Here is a 17,078-nt window from a genome sequence, read left to right on the forward strand (position 1 = left end):
AAAATTTTATGTGATATTGTATATTGGGAAATTAAAGAAGAGAACTACAATTTGTCATACAGTGTTGTACTTTTACATAAATTAATGAAAACTACATTTTATCCAGATCATTATATCGGTAAAATACCCGGCGTTAGTGATAGTGTTACTAACTTTAGCGTTAGTGTTCTAGGGTTAACAGCTAGAAAGTCACCCAGTGGGTCAACATTTACTTCAGGAATGGCTGTGAGACGTAAAACAATCCATAGCAGCGTCAAAGCTAAGCAAGTGAACCCCGGCTCCATTTGCAGCAGCAGATCTTTGCCCTTCCTTTGCAGAATCAGACTCCAGTTCACCATCAGCAGCCATTACTCACAGTAAAGCTGCTGCATAAGGAAATACACATTATTTATTAGAAACAGTCTCAGGTGGCACAGATATGAAGCTATGCTGTCAGGAAACATGGATTTAAAGCTCTCTAAGCAACTTGTGGTGAATAAGATGTCACAGATGTTTAAAACTTTTCAGGGAGACATTCAGAGCTTTGCACTCATCACTTCATCTTGATGAATCCACTACAGTATTTGCATAACGGTAGCAGCTGAAACATTTTGCCAATGTTCCCAGAATTCTGTTTGACATGCATCACATTCAGATGGAAACTGATCTGTAGAGAAGAGTTAGACGTGATAAAGGTTCAGCTGGAAGGACGGAAAAGGTTGATGTGTAATAAATAAAAGGAAGATGTCAAGGGAGAAGTTCAATCCCCTGCTGGTGAAATAGAGCAGAGAAGCAAAACAGAACTGACTTACGTTTGCCCTGCAAGTTCCCATAAGGTTCAGGTAATTGGAAGCTCCAGGTTATGGATCATTAAGTCGTGGGAAAGCAGCTTTAAAGTCTGTGGACCGCTGAGTAGTTAGCCAGCCTGCCTGGTTAGAAGTCCAGTCTGACCATGGAACAGGTCTCAGTTTTAATGATGTAATGACACAAAGCAAACTGTACGTCAAGTTACAGTCGGAAGTTATTTTATTATTTTTGAATGGCTATGTTCCTTTCATCAGGATTATTGGAACACATCCTTGCACCAGTTTCCCCACTGATGTGCCTGAAATGTTTCACTGAATCTGAATTTTTTTCTTCTTTTATTATTTAAAATTAACAATTCAAACTAAAAACAGGCTGTTTAGGTCACTCTGCCTAAGAGCGGTGCTTAGTGTTACTATAATTTCTGTGACCTATTCTTATGTCATCCAGTGTCTACGTGCAGCATTAGGCTCTGTCATGGTTTAAGTGAGTAATTACTTTGACTCACCGCAGATCTATAAATGGATCGAGGAGGTAAGTGTGATCAGCGAGCATCCTGATCCTCTTAACCGCTTCTCAGGTAATCTGGGACAAGTTTTTATTTTTTATTTTTGGGCAAACACGCGTTACAGCTATCTCCAAGCCTCAAAACTGGAGTAGAGTTCAGTTTTTAAGTATCACATATAAACAAACTCTCATGAACCTTGAAGTCTACAACTTACAGTAATATTTGCATTCTTTTTCTGCTCCATTACAGCTCATTTGTCTTCTGTTTTGTTCATTTCTATTCAACTAATTTTATCGTCTTGTAAGTTTGTACTTGTACTTATTTGAATCATTGTCTCCATGTGATGGGAAATATAGATTTTTTTTTTAATGATCTGGGCTTTCTGTGTTTTGCCTCAGTTGAACACTAGAACAGTTTAAGTCATGGCCGACTGGACTACAAGGTGTGCAAACTGGGTCGATGCTGCTTTGACGGCTCCACTTCAGTCAATAAAAATCACCTAAAGAACAGGAAAATAAGAACTGTCAATATGTTTGGTCTCTCGAATTTTAACTACAGCTGTGACTCGATAATCCGACCCTTAACAAAACCTTGCTAACAGAACTCATGAAAAACAGCCTGAACATACCGACAGCCTTGGATTCTGACTCCGACATGACATTTTATGTCACAAATCAGGATAACGGCGTATTATCTGACTGAACAATCCCACAGATTGGCTACGTTCAGACTGCAGGACTTAATGCTCAATTTGGATTTTGTTGTGAAATCAGATTTTTTTTTTGTTCGTTCACATTTCCAATTAAATGCGACTTGTATGTGATCTGCTGTGTGAACTTCATACGACCCAAAAGTGTCCCGCATGCACAGAAGAGGACACAACGACGTCACACGCAGCGAGCGTGCTCAGTGTAAAGTGAAGTAAACATGGATGGTAATGGTGGAGCGTATCTTGCTCCCCCGCTGCCAGTGATGGTGGAAACAGAACTGTGACCGCTAACTAAACTGGCATCAGCAGTCAAATACTGCCTGTGCGTTCCGTCAATTAGGCGTGAAATCCAACGATGCGTAGTGTTCTAACAATACACTAGTTACTATAACAACTGGGAACAATAACTACCAACAAATGAGCCTTCAAGCATCAAGTCCTCCTTGTATCTTGACCTCCGTCTTGACAATCCGACAGCCTTGCTATCCGACATAAATATGTCGGATTGTCGAGTCACGACTGTACTAAGGTGTTCCTAAATAGTTTTCTGGTTTCCTCGTAGAATCCTCCACAATCCTCTCCATCATTTTCAATTGTAAAAGTCTTATTTTCAACTATTTGTTTTCCTTCTTAGAACCCATTTTCATTCACTTTTCTTTCTTGTTATCTTTGCTTCATCTCTGTGACCTTCACCCTACTTAAAATCCATGTTTTAATTAGTCCAAGAAGAAAGTCTGTGATTGAACTGTTGAAAAGCGAAGAAATGAAAAAGCACACTGCAATAGATTTATATATATCCAGCCTGTGTGACAGTACATTTTTGCCTGGTAAGCCGCAGCATGTCCTGTCCTGTTTACTACTCTGAACCAGAAGCAGGTCTCCTCCCAACAACACAGCTTCTGGCCCTGCTCGTGCTGCCTTCACTGCATGCTGGAATAATCCAAGTAACCTCTTCTTTGTGAAATTGAATGGCACTGCAGTAAAGGAGAATCCTCACCTGTTAAAACTTGGTTGTAGGTTGCTTTTATTTATTTATTTTATTTTATTCACTTATTTTTATTTTTAATTTTTAAAATAGTATTTAACTTAGGCTCTTTTTCTGTTGGGATTGGGGTTTTTCTCTTGCTGCTGTACCACAGTAATTTCCTAGACTGGGATAAATAAAGTATTTTTCTATTCTATTCTATTCTATTCTATTCTATTCTATTCTTTTAGCATCGAAGATGTACTCATGTACTTGTGTAAAAAAAACACATGTTCCAGTTTGACAGTAAACTAAGCACCACGGTGGCAAAGACGTGAGAGACATCTTGTATGATTTCAGTCCTAGTTCACCCATTGAGGAAAGTAAAATCTGAAGTTTATTAAGTTCGGTAAATGTTGGCTCCATCTCCATAAAAAGCGTTATTTACAGCAGAGGTGAAAGGTGTGTCATCTACAATCAGTTAATACAGAATTAAATTACAAGATTAAGACAGAAAAAATTGGTATGGATGAAATGATAAAGATAAATTAATCATGATCAAGTCTAAAATGGTACTTCGAAATGAACACTGATAAATAGTAATTATATCATGTCTGCTATCCCACAAAGCTGATGTATGGGTTCCATCTGTTTTTTGTTGTTTTTCTTTGTACTATTACATGGTTTTGGATCATTTGCATACTTTCATTAGTCAGAAGTCAGACTTTTCATCTTTCTATATCCTTTTATTTTTATTAAATAATCTTATTATTGTATGAAAAAGTTTCTCAATGGATTTTCAAGAAACTTTACCCTGTTATGTAAAAAATGACGCACACTGTGATAAAGGATGCTGACCTCACAAAGAATCAAGACTAGTTATTTTATCAGAAGATATGAGTTACAATAAGTTATCATGAGGGATGATGCCCTTTATTCTTACAGTTCCTTTCATAGCTGCACTTTTTACAATATGATTTATTTTTTCTGTGTATTTATTGAACTGCTGAGAAAAGGTTGCAGTATTTGAAACAGATTCTTTATTTATGAAAAGTTATCCAGTAATATGAAATACTAAATTACAAGATAGAAGTTAAAATGTTCATTAGCCAAATTTGCTTAAGGTAGAAGTAGTTGTTTCGTAGATAACTGTCCCAAGTGACAGATTATGAGACTACTTGTAGCTGCTTGATGTGAAAGTTTATACACCTTGAGCAAGACCAAAGGCTCCCAAGATAAAGCAGAGAATTTTGTGACAATATTAATGGGACTGGAAAGAAAAAAAATCATAAATGTGTTCTGAGTTTTGTGAGTTTCACCTCTCTGGATGATGATCACCTATTGTCAAAAGTTTGGAGAGGAGATAACAACTAATAATTCATGAGACACTATTTCTGTACAGGGCCGCAAGCAAAAAATAAATAATGGTAACCACTGGCTCAATCTTTAATGTAGTGGAAACAAATACATCACAATTTAATGCAAATTCTCAACTAAAGCACAAGCGCATCAAAATTGTACATTACTTGAATAAATACACTTCTAACATCCCGTTACTGTTTGAAGCAGCAGTCCAGTAGCTTCCTGCTGACCGCACTCAGCACCTCTGGTCGTGTGTTTGCCGACTGTCCAGCGTGCCCTGAACGCAGCGCGGCGCTGCCATGTTGTTGTTTTATTTTCGGGGCAGCGGCAGAGTTTCCAGCTGCTGTCGCTGTCTGCGGACACAGCGGCCAGTTTCAGAGGTGGGTGGCACTGCTTAAATCACGTTATTTGGAATACAACTGAGCTGCAAGTCACTGCAAAAGTTACCGGACGAGCAGAGCTACCGTCGGGTATGTAGTTTTCTTCATTTAAAAGTTGTCTCCGTTGATGTTCTGTCACTCTTTGCTAGGACTAGCTAAAGCTTGCTCCGTGGGTTGGTGCTACTTTTTCCCATTCATGCTAACAGGCGGTAGCTGGTTAACTCAGCGCAGCAAAAAAAAAAAAAGCTCCACTTTCCTGAAAATCGAGGAGGAAAAAATAGCCGACTGTTTGTGCGGGTCAAGAGGAACAACTCGAGTTGATGTAGCTTCGGCACAAGTAGCAACGAATGAGTGGCGTTTTGGAGAGCTAACTTGTGAGCTAGCTGGCTAATGCTGCCAACTGACACCAGTTTGCCAAACTTGGGCGATAACTTGTAAAAGTCTTAGAAACTTTGAGTAGTTTCAAGGGTAGGAAGTGTTAATATGAAGGTAGAATAAAGTCGCAGTGACTACGTGCCTCGCTTGCATTGGCTCTTGTAAGCCAGCGGGATAAAGTCATTGTGGTTTATTTATTTATGGCAGGTCAGGGCAGACTGGAAACGCACCATTAATCAAGTGTTCCTCGGCTTATGTAACATCAACTTGATGTATGATTAATAAGAAGTACTTTCCTGATAGTATAAAGGTTTAAAATTCTCAGTGTTTTCCCCTCAAACCACCTGTACCTCGCTGCACAGTTCACCTGTAATCAGTGAGAGGTCCAGACTCTGTCATTACAACTCTTGTGGAAGTGAATGTGTGATCCTGACTGATGGTGAAACTTTCCTACCACAGAAGGGGAAGTTTGTGATTTCTTGTCCTCGTCTGAGTCAGGTTAGGTTGCTTTAAATCCTGTGTTATTTTCAGTGTGGCTTCTCCTAATAGGGCGGTGTTTGTCTGCCCTAGTGGTATTAAGCTTATTAGCCATTTACATCCAGTAACATGCTTCTTAGTGTAAGAGAGGAATTCCTGCCCTTTCACACTGTTGTCGACACCGTGTTGAATATTTTTGCCGCAGCGGGATGTAATTTTTTTTACATTACTGCTCTTTGTAGGGCTGAAGCTATTTATTGTTTTCATTGTCAGTCAATCTGATGATTTTACAGGTTAACAGATAATAAAATAATGAAGAATGCTCTGCACAATTTATCAGAAACCAAATTCACATCTTCAGGTATCCAATCAACAGATCAAACCCTCAAATGATTAAGTATATAATGATATTAGTACAGTATAATATATAGGAGTATAGTATAATAATGTACAATATTAGTAACTGGTCAATAGTTGGTGTTTAACCATTACCTCTGTGCAATAACACAGTATTTATTACACTATACTTAAAATTTTTCCCCTTAGAAAATACACATTTTACATTCATGCTTATACTGTTTCTACTTATATTTTTAGGACATTTTTCTACTTATTTATATATTTTGTACGGTTAATATTTCTAAGACTTTAAATGGGAGCAGCTGTAACATAAGCAGGAATCAACAAAGCATTTCTGATTCTGATTATATATCAAATTGTGTTCTGAAACTAAATCCAGCCATCACAGGAGTAATGATTTTCACACTTCTGACGGGAGGAGAAAGTGTGAAGACCAGGAAGACACTCCTGCGGTGGAGCTTCATGATCATGGTGACAGGAGCCCAGTTTGATAAATCTACCTCTCGCGTTTTGACGGCTGTGAAGGGCAAGTCTTTCAGGTTGGATGTCAGTTTTGGGAATTGGATGTGGAAGCAGATTAAAATAAAAAAGATTGTTAATGTTTAGTACCCTCAAAAAGAAAGTCTGCCGCAGTGTTGGGCTGAACCGCTCTGCAGGAAGACAGAGCTGAAGGAAATAGTTGGTGAGATGTTATCTAGGTGTGAACTGTGTCTTCATCAGATGTTTCGTGAAGTTTTATAACTTTGTGGAGCAGCAGTAGTTAGATTAAGTATTGGAGTGCAACTGCTGCACCTGGTGATTATCCCAGTGTTTGTTAAAAATCAGGGTTTTTTTTAGTTTTGAAGCTCGATGTCTAGCTCAGAGACTCTTTGCTTGGGTCCTAATTGGTATCAAACTGACTGAAATACCACACAGGCTTTATAGCTCTGTCTATCTGTCTAACCTTTTTTTGTTTTGTTTTTTTTAATCCAGACAAATTGTCTTATTACTGCTAAACCTGCCTTATTGATTATTATTTTGTAAGTGTTGTAATTCTGTAAGTCTCGTTTTTTTTTTAAATCCCACCAGAAACTTGAAGATGTTCAGCGCACTGTGATCTAAAGCAGAAAAATGCAGCAAACCCTTGTAGTTCAAGCGCTCGTACCCACAGATGATTGGCATTTGTGATTGATTAATGACTAATACGACCATTTATCAAGATTCCTTATTGTGTTGCTGCTGTGCTTGAATTGGGAAGTTTGTCTTTTGTTAAGCAGAGTTGCTCCAAACATGTGATCATAAACTGCAAAGTGCAGAAAACCAGGTTGCAAAACTCATTAACTGCTAACTTTGAAAACTGTTGAGGGATGTCAAGCTCAACCTGACGGCCAGTTGTGTTTTCACACCTAAACTGATGGCTCAACATGAGAGAGTTGGCGAGTTTCTAAAGTGTCATGTGTCTTTGGGGTATTTTCACGATGTACTTCCTTAGACGACTGAAAGTGTGCGGCTGGGCGGGAAGTTACCATGAGCTCAGTCAGATGTAAATGAAGGAGTAATGAGGATTACTGACTCCCAGGGAAAAGAAGCCGTCTTTTACATTTCCAACCCCTGGAAAAAAAAAAAACAAAGAAGCTGCTAAATTTACAACACACTTGGTTAAGCAGGTAATCAGCCGTTCTTGGTTACTTGTCGGCTGCTTTAGCACTTGGACAGGACAGTGAGTTTCCTGCTTTCAAGTCATTCAGCGAGCGTGTCCTCTTCCTCTTTGTGTCTCAGCGTGGTAGAACTAGTTCAACCAGAGCTGACGAGGGTGAGGCAGAGTAAAATTAACTACCTGACAGCTTTCAATACGCTCCTCCTGCTCACTCTTCAAGCACAGGAAGTCTGGTCTGGCTTCCTGTGTAATCCAACACCTAGAGCATAATCCAGCAGTTTATAAATGGATGCAGATTACTTGCACAAGGAGAGCAGGTTAGTTCCTCTCTGACACGTCGTCGAGCAGTTCGCAGGTAAACAAACTGATTACCTGTGAATAGACGCTGCTCCCTTTGATGCTCGTGGGAATGAGTGCCATTAAGATTCTACTTGCACTGTCCTTAGTTGTAATGGGGATGAAATGAATACCTTTTATTCATTCTGATTATTATTTTTCTCAAAGCGATTGTGGCATTGTTGTTCTGTGGTTCAGGGAAAGAGGTAGTAGGGGTGTGATGGTCCATCGATCTGGAGCAATGTTAGGGGTGTGATAGTACACAAAAAAATCTGTATGCGCCTCAGTTTTTAAAAGATGATAATTCAAAAGCAGCCTGTCTTTGTGGGCAGATAAAAGCTTGTGTGTACAGGAAGTTAGCTGCCTCTAAACAGATAGCTGATTTAGAGAGAAATCTGTCCATCTTGATAGTGCAGCCTCTCTGTTGTTGTGTAGGTTTCTGCCATGTTTTCTTTATCTTTAAACATTTCCAGCCATAAAATGTCTTCAAAAATTCTTGTTTTTAATTGTGAAAAGTCTTATTTTTCTCTCTGAAACTAGTGTATTGCCTTCAGTGGTTTGTAAGGTTATATAATATGTAGTCTTTGGGTATGCTGTATTGCATATTGCGAGGGTTGTATAGAAAAAAAAACAAATTTTCCGATTAATCCTGATTTTTATTTAAATGATCCAAAATTCATTTGAAAAATCCTGCCATCCTTCTTTGTTTTTGTGGCTTCTTTCATGAGGAGATGCTTGGTGAACCTGTGCTAAATGTCCAGTTGTCGCAACATGCAGGCAAAGGTTAGTTTAAATTAAGAAATAACGGATGACGTTCACCTTGTAGAAGAGAGACAGACTGAAAAAAGTCTGCACACTGATTGTGTTTGTTGGCAAGCTGTTATTTCTGGCTGTGAGATGAAACTTTGGTGCTTTATTCAGTTTCCCCATGCTGTGTAGCTAATGCTAACTAGAAGCTGGCTGCATGTATTACGCTGATGTTTTGTCAACAAGCAGAGCAGATGAACGAACATCTTTCTGTTTCTGCCCCGTTTGTGCTTCAAAGGATCATTTAAATGGACGTTGGTGCAGCATCTGGTTCTGACAGTGGCTGTGTAGCTTCATCAAATTCATAATAATGATGATGCCTTTTAAAGTGGTGCAAGTATTTGTAAGTTTAGAAAAACAAATATGGGTTTTAGCATTTGCCCGAAGAAAAAGGTCAACAGTTTTAAAACAAGGAATGTGTGTAGCCTATAATGTGCACTTACACTGTTTTGCTTCTGAGGGAGACAGCAGTGCTTCTCATTTAGGTTATGAGGATAATTTTCTCACAGGTGCTTTATAAAGCATTAAAAAAAATCAAGGTGTTTCCAATATCCAGCTCGGTCCACATGCTCTACAACCTCCTAACCCATCAAAAGACAATTCATTGCATTAAATGTGATTTTCAATTAAAAATTCAAGGTTTTAACTGATGTATAACATATTACCTTAATTTGCCGTCAACCTTTGGGGGGCGGTAGTAAATTCTTTCTTGAATTCCTGAAAAGTATCATGAGAAGCACTGGATTTTAAAAGTGTGCTGGGACAGGACTGGTACGTTTTCCATAAAATCTACTTTAAACAAAATTTTTAATTCACCACTTGGTTCTTTTCTGGTCCGCAAACATCCAAGTGACAGAAATGTTGTCTTCTGCCCATATCCGTGAGAGTTCCCACAGACTTCTCCGTCCATTGCAGGTCAAAATTTGAGACAGCAGATACTGTTTGTGGGCTGCAAGGTGGATCGGTGTTTAGCATCGTTGCCTCGCAGCTAGAAGGTCGCTGGTTCTTGTCCTGGTGGGGACACCGGAATCTTTCTGTGTGGACTTTGCATGCTTTCCCCGTGCAGTGTGGGTTCTCTCCGGGTTCTCCAGCTTCCTCCCACACAGTCCAAAAACATGTTGAGGTTAATTGGTGATTCTAAATTGTCCGTAGGTGTGAATGTGAGTGTGCTTGGTTGTCTGTCTCTAAGTGTAGCCCTGTGATAGACTGGTGACCTGTCCAGGGTGTCCCCTGCCTTCACCCTGAGTCAGCTGGGATAGACTCCAGCCCCCCGTGACCCTAGTATGCTTGGAATATTATTTAGATTTTAAAACCACTAGATTTTTGCATAAGGCACATGCCAGATGACCTTTACTAAACAAATATGGCAGTAAAATAACAACAGTGCACGACTGAATAAATAGAATAGTGTATACAGTCAGCATCTACTTGCAGCATCTACACTTCTCATTTTCATATGTGGCCACACTTACCATTACTCAACACTTATAGGTATGTAAATATTTCATACTAAGTTACCGTTGTACTTCTCCATTTCTATATGGGAAACTGAGAAACTCATTTTATACTTCTGTCGCTGTAGTCTGTCTGCTGTTTCTGCTCATGCTCAAGATTTTTGCAAATGTTTGGCAGTATGTAGGTGATGTGGTCCAAACATGTAATTGTTTGTTTTTTATGATTTGCTGTCACCAGATTTTAATTCATTTTGAGAGAGAGCGCTACTGAAGCTGCACTTGACAGAAGTTTGATGGGAAAAATATTCCTTTCTTGTAGGAATTGCTGGAAAAACCGGATGAACATAAAATGTGACAAGTACAGTGGAAAAAGACTTGGAGAATAAATTGTATAATATACACGAGCAGGGGGACTTTTATTGTCCAATAGAAATATAAAAATTTATTATGTTTAGCTTAGTGTCAATTTTAGTTCCCCAAATAAAGCAAACATGCTGGCGACAGAAGTCCGATAACAGCAGCCAGCTATATAAACTCATTAACCGCAACATCAGAACCACAACAGATAAAGTAAATTAACATTGATCATCTTGTTACAGTGAAATGTTCTGCTGGGAAACCTTCACATTTTAACAGACCAAGCAGATACCCCCCACCTTCGCAACAACATTCTCTGATGGCAGTGGCATCCCCCCTGCTAGAGACAGCACAACAGCCCCGAAGGCGTCGGCCTGACCTCCAAATTACCCCAGATCTCAATCTGATTGACCATACATGGAATGTGCCGGAACAAGCTTAATCCACAAAAGCCCCACCCCACAACCCATAGAACCAAAGAAGCCCTTGCCAGTATCCTGGTGAAGAAGAAAATGTGTGACTCTGCAGATGTTGAGGGTCGGTCCACCTTCACAGACTCATGCTCTGTGTTGGTGAGCCCACCGTATACCGGAATACTAATAAACATCCACTACAGCAAACTCCATATGAGGACTATGAGTAAAATTTCTTCAACACTGGTGACAGACACCAGAGGACACCCCAGGAGTTCCACCGTCCACGCCACAATAGTGTTGTGGCTGATTGGCGTATGACATTTCAACTAATACAGACTATTGTCTCTGTAACTGGAACCCTGTAGTGACAATCCACTTCACCCCACATATGAGTACAACTGTCTGAAATGATCAAATCAAATCCAGTTTATTGTCATTTTGCTGTAAATACACAGTAGTAAGATGAGAGAGCGTTTCTTCAGGATCATTTAATTAGTAAGTTTTGCTGAATGAACATCTGGAATAAGACACTAAACATTCACTGTTGCTGTCTCCTGAAGGGGGCGCTGCGTCCATGTGCGCCACCATCACATTGAACATGGTGAATCTCTTCAGGTCCTGGTAGATCTTCAGGGACACAAAGACGCACACGATGGTGTGACGATGGTGAAGCCGCAGTTGATGCCCAGAGCTAGCTATCTGACTGTCTGCATCCCCTCCAGCTGTATGTCCGTCTGGGAAGTTGTCATGGAGCCATGTTTCTGTTAAAGCAAACACACAGCAGTCCCTCCACTCTCTGCGGGTTTCTCTCAGCAAACGTAGCTCGTCCAGCTTGTTGTGGAGGGAGCGGACATTGGAGAGTAGGAGGACGGTCCTGCTGGTCTGGAGGGGTTAGCCTTTAGCCTTTAGCATGGATCCTGCTGGTCTGGAGGGGTTAGCCTTTAGCCTTTAGCATGACTTCCGGCTCTTTTCCTCCTCTTTTGTTTACATTCGCACCATTTGTGCTTCCTTCTCTCTCGGGCAACCGCCGGCGCAGTCTCAGATCAGACTCTGTATTGGTGTAGCATGTCCACATCACAACCGATCGCCACAATTCCAGCGGCGTTCACTGTCCTGACGTCCAGCAAAGTCTCCTGGCCACAAGTTTTGCAGAATGAACGTCTGGGATAGACAAGACAGTCAAAAGGTTTACTTTCGTTGTCTCCTGAAGTGGCCGCTGCGTCTATGTGCTCCGCTATCACCATTGCTGTAAAGAAACTGTGACTGTAGCGTTTGATTGAGTACGTCAGCACTCATTTCACAGGTGATGATTGTCTGAGCTTAGAACTGGTTGGTTAATCAGTCAGTAATCAGATATTATGACTGAAAATTCCCAAATGGGGAATCAGTGATAGTCCTGATAAAATAGTGGAATCGTAGCATTAAATTTTCATTCATTTTGAACAAATTTCTTCACCGATAATCAGCAGTAGCACCGTCTTAGCACACTTTAGCTTGCCTTTGAGAGAAGAGCTCTGACAGGCATTGACTGTCACAGAAGACGTTCATGGTGGTCCTGTACTAGCTAAACTCCTTGCAACTTGCTCTTTGCGCTATCAGTTGTTGAGTTTATCAAGTCAACTAAGAATTACAAATATTTATTCATAACCTATCAACAAAAATCTGAATTGGAGATATTCGAGAAATAGATTTTGGAATTTGTGAAATTGCAGTTTGTTTTGGTAATTTCCATCGATTTAGTCACTCGATGTCAGAATTGTGCAAATTTTCTGGTGCTTGAATTGTTAGTATTTTGTTTCAGCTCTGCTTCTAGAGTCTCAGCACTGTAGCGTGTCGCTCATATCTTAAAAATCATAATTGTAAGCATACACAAACGAAGCTTACTTTCTAATAGAGGCTGATGCAACAGCAGGAGGTGTCAGACCACAGCACCCTGACGCCATTGCCTTTCCTGGAAGTGGAAACACACTGAGTAAAAAGTTTTGTTAAGAGGGTCTCGGAACAAGGGGCTTTTCATTTCGCAAAATTTTAACGGTTTGATTTGACAGCGCTGGCACGTCAGTGGGCTTGCTGCTCCGCTAAAGAGCACAACTGCTCAAAACCTACTTCTCCGATCAGCGATTTTCCTTAGCTTAAAAATGAGGAATATTTGGAAGTGAAACTACAGAAGAAAACAGTAGTAAAGATTCAAGTGACAGCAGAGAGACTTAAAGGCTTCCTTGAGTCACAGAATTGCTTCTGACCTTTGGAATTTACTTGCTGTTGTTACCTTTCTGTTTGGTAATCTTCTGAAGCCACATTTCCTCCCATCATTTCCTACCACTCATTTCTAAACATTTCATAGATCAAAGCTCAGTACCTTGCCTTGTAGGGCTAGCAAGTAATAATCAATTGTGAAATCTAATACTGCCGTCATTTGCAATCTGTGCGTAAGCAGCATTTGCACACAGACATTGTTATCCCTAACGTAGTAACAACTCCTGCATTTTAAGTCATTCAGATATAATCGAACTATATCCAGTGATGAGAGTGAGGCTCCCTGTAATGTGTACAACAAACTGACAGTCTGCACACCACAAGCAACAGGTGCTGGTTTTGGGAACAGACTGATTGAACTGCGGTAATAATAACATCCTGGAGTAAGTAGCTGTCAGCTTGGATGTATTTAGAACAGAGCAAGGCTCAAGATTTCCTGTGCGGTTAAATCTTGTTTTGCAGACTTACCTAACCGCGGAGAAGGTGTGATTTAAATATTACTAATCATATCATTTTTCCCACGCCTGCTGCATTTATTCCCAATAAAGTTTTACGTATCAAAGTCAAGACAATGAGATTCATATGTGTTTTGATTAATCTGTGCTGTTGTTGTGAAGCACTTGCTAATTTTGAGCTATATGATATGTACTTCTCTGTTGGGGCATGGACATTAGCCGCCACCGGCCTGGACAGGGCTTCTTAGGCCTTGTCCACACGTAGCAGGGTTTTTGTAAAACCAAATATCCTCCCCTCTCCATCTAGAAAAAAACGTACGTACACACCGCCTCGTTTTTAGAAAAAAATTCACCCACACCTGACTGCATTAGTGCGTTTTTAAGTGCATTCGTATTCTACATGAGGATGTAGTAACTCCGACGACAGGAGTGACGACCGGGACATACAGAAATTGTCACACCATTCCTCCGGGAGCACAATTTCCGGCTCAAAGTTCTCCCCAGTGTGTCCCGGTCTGACCCAAAACCGGCGTCGGTGTCTCTGACGGAGAACATGCCTCGGACGTGGAATGGCAGAAAATAACCGTCCTTAATGTCGTCCTTCGCCTGTGTTGTTGTACGTGGAGCGGTATCTGGGCCTGGACAAGAGACAACACAGTTCTGAGGGCGTCCACGCTGTTTCCAAATGTAAACACAGGTCTCATATGTGATGTAAAGAACATATTTTGTCGCAGGCAGTGACGTTTTGAAACCTAAAACCCCGTTTATTGATGTCCACATACAGACGCATAAACGGAGGATTCGCAGATCTTCACTTTGGTCCGAGGTTTTTTGAAAGAATCGTTTTTTAATGCCGTAAATCTGCGTTTTCGTGTGGATGACAGCCCGAATCGTAGAAAAATATCTTTGTTTTGTGAGATACCCTGCTACGTGTGGACGAGGCCTTAGACTGTTGGCAGATTAAATAAGCAATTTCAACAAAACATATCTTCTGGCTTCATTACTTTTGAATAGATTGTGAAGCTAATTAAAACACAGTTGTCAACATCTTCGCAGCGATAGATTACCCTTTGGACTGAATTTGTAGCCTCTTGCTGTTTCCCCCCCCGATGTTCAGATTGGGTAGAAGTGAGTGCGATTTAGTGGAAGTGATTTACAAATATTTGCTTTCACGGTGCATGCAGAAACACCCTGAATTAACCATGAAGGGATGGAAACTGTACAACTAAAGCCAGGTCATTGCTTTCTGCTACCTGTTGGGTTTATTTGCATTGGAAAGGCTCAAAGGTTGATCTGCTGCACACATGAGTTGAGGAGAATGAGAGGAACAGATGGAGGACTGTTCAGAGCACATTCCTCACAAGCTACAGTCTCATTTTAAACACCAGAAACTGAGCTAAAAACTGTGCCACTTCCAGTATGTTTTTATAGACCGATGTGTAGTCGGTGTCCACACTCAGCCTGCTGTATTAGGAAACACAGCTTCAGTCCAGACTTAAACTAACTTTACCTCCCCCAGAGCTTTTCTGAAATGACCTCAAGAGTGTGTAAATCTGAAAATGCTGACTTAGTGTTTGGAAACCCTGTCATGTTGGCGACAATGTTGGCCTTTATGTGGCATTTCTGAAAGGTTTCAGTGGCTGGTGGGTAATATTTACTGCTCACTGATACGCTTTACTCTCCAAACAATCTCCTTTCATCAGCTGTACTACGACATGTTTGGCTCTAAAGTCGTGATGAATACAGGTAGAGTTTGTGGAATTATTTGTATTTTAACTCATATTTGTCGTTATTTAAATTGAACTTGAAGTTGTTTATGGCATGTTCTAGCTAAACACAATGGCTGTTTGTCAGAGCATTTTGAGTGAGCATGAAAAACACACACATGATGTTAACTAACCTGTAATTTAATTTGACAATTATTCCATGTAATCTAAGTCAATTACTGTGTGTTGTTTATTTGTTAGACCCGTAAATTAGCAGGTAGAAGTAACACATTTGTCATGATTACACCCACGTTTCATAGACTTTCTTTTCTTTATATAATCATCATCACAGTCTGATATTATAAAGGTCAAAGGCCTTTAACAAGACTTTGCTGGGGAAAAAAAGTATGTAATTGCAATCTGGACCTCTGATTTTTTTATAAAATCGAGAGCAAGAGATCCCAAGCGATCTGTGTGAAGCTGGGTGGCTGCTTCTCATCCAGTCATTCTTCTTGGGAATCCTCTGCACGTTTGAACGTGCACTTGAATAATCAGTTTTCTAGATTGCCCTGCTTGTGCACTAAATCTGTTTGAACCTGCATGAATGACTGATTAAACCTTAACCGGCGCTGTTGCTGACTGTAAAGGCAGATTTAAGTTGGGACTGAATGGTTTCCTTCTGCAGTTTTCCCAGGCAAAACAAAAATCTCAGCAAAACTAACCGCTGATACTAACCCTAGATAAGTGTATCCTTTGGCAGTGTTTCTCGGCAAACATTTGCGGTCACGATGCTGAAAGTTTTTCTATGATAAAGTGTCCAAAAACGATTTATTTTGGCACCGCTGCCTGAACTAAAACAGCTGCAGTTAAAGGGTCCCCAGTTGTGACATTTTCAAATCTCCGTCAGCAAAGGAAAGGACTTTTTATTTTACTAGTTGATCGGATGCTTGTGGAAAAGTCTCTATGCAGGAAGAGCCCAGTTTTTTTTAAAGATGCATTTTCACATCACCTGAGTCCTTTTTTATAATTCCCGTCTTTCCTATTGACAAGATTTTTTGATTATGTTTTTTCTTTTGTTCCCATGCAGTCATCTTTTGGTGGCACTGCAGCCAGTTTGCATTCAATTTGAATGAACAAATACACAACAAAGGCCCGACTGCTTTCACAAGTGCTTCAGTATAAGACACCCTTTGCTTTTTGAAGACGTACACCCGAGAAGCTTCCTCATCTAGACCACGATGACTGAGAATGTGCACATGTTGCTGACATTGCTTCACTTGGACAGCACATTATTTCAGTTCACATCGTTACCTTGAGTTTAGCCTGCCTGGGTTTTTTCTACAAGGAAATTATAGATATAGACGTCAACTCAGACAGATGATTGGTCAGTAAACAAGTTCAAGCTTTTGAAACGATGCTACTAAGTCTTGAAGCCATGTTAACTTTTACTCTGAAAGCTTCCTGGTATCCACTGGAAGTCACATTTCTGCTAGTGTCAGCATATGGCCTTAAAAGGGAAAGACTTTCGGTTGGGGAAGCGTTTTAGTCACTGTGCTGGTCAGCGTTTAAAGACGGCTGCGGTCAGGGCAGAGCAACGGCTGGAAACGACTGTTTAGATCTTTCGCTTTTTAGGCTTGTAGGTATGGAGTAGTGACAGTGGCAAATTACAAAAAATAAATCAATAAAAGAATAATAAAAGTGGAAATAAAAAGAAGAGCACAACGACATTCCCACTGC

General features: G+C 40.3%; 1 protein-coding gene across 1 annotated transcript in view; it reads left to right on the plus strand.

Annotated features, from left to right (window-relative positions):
• The first annotated feature begins 4,656 nt into the window (after nt 1-4,656).
• Nucleotides 4,657-17,078, plus strand: part of plekhf2 (pleckstrin homology domain containing, family F (with FYVE domain) member 2) — a 32,172-nt gene continuing 19,750 nt past the window's right edge. Inside the window, exon 1 of the mRNA XM_008283183.1 lies at nt 4,657-4,796. The gene's annotated coding sequence lies outside the window, so the exon portion shown is untranslated. The remainder of the gene's footprint in view (nt 4,797-17,078) is intronic.

This window comes from Stegastes partitus, unplaced genomic scaffold, assembly GCF_000690725.1.
Source record: "Stegastes partitus isolate 25-593 unplaced genomic scaffold, Stegastes_partitus-1.0.2 Scaffold300, whole genome shotgun sequence".
NCBI classification, from domain to species: Eukaryota; Metazoa; Chordata; class Actinopteri; family Pomacentridae; genus Stegastes; species Stegastes partitus.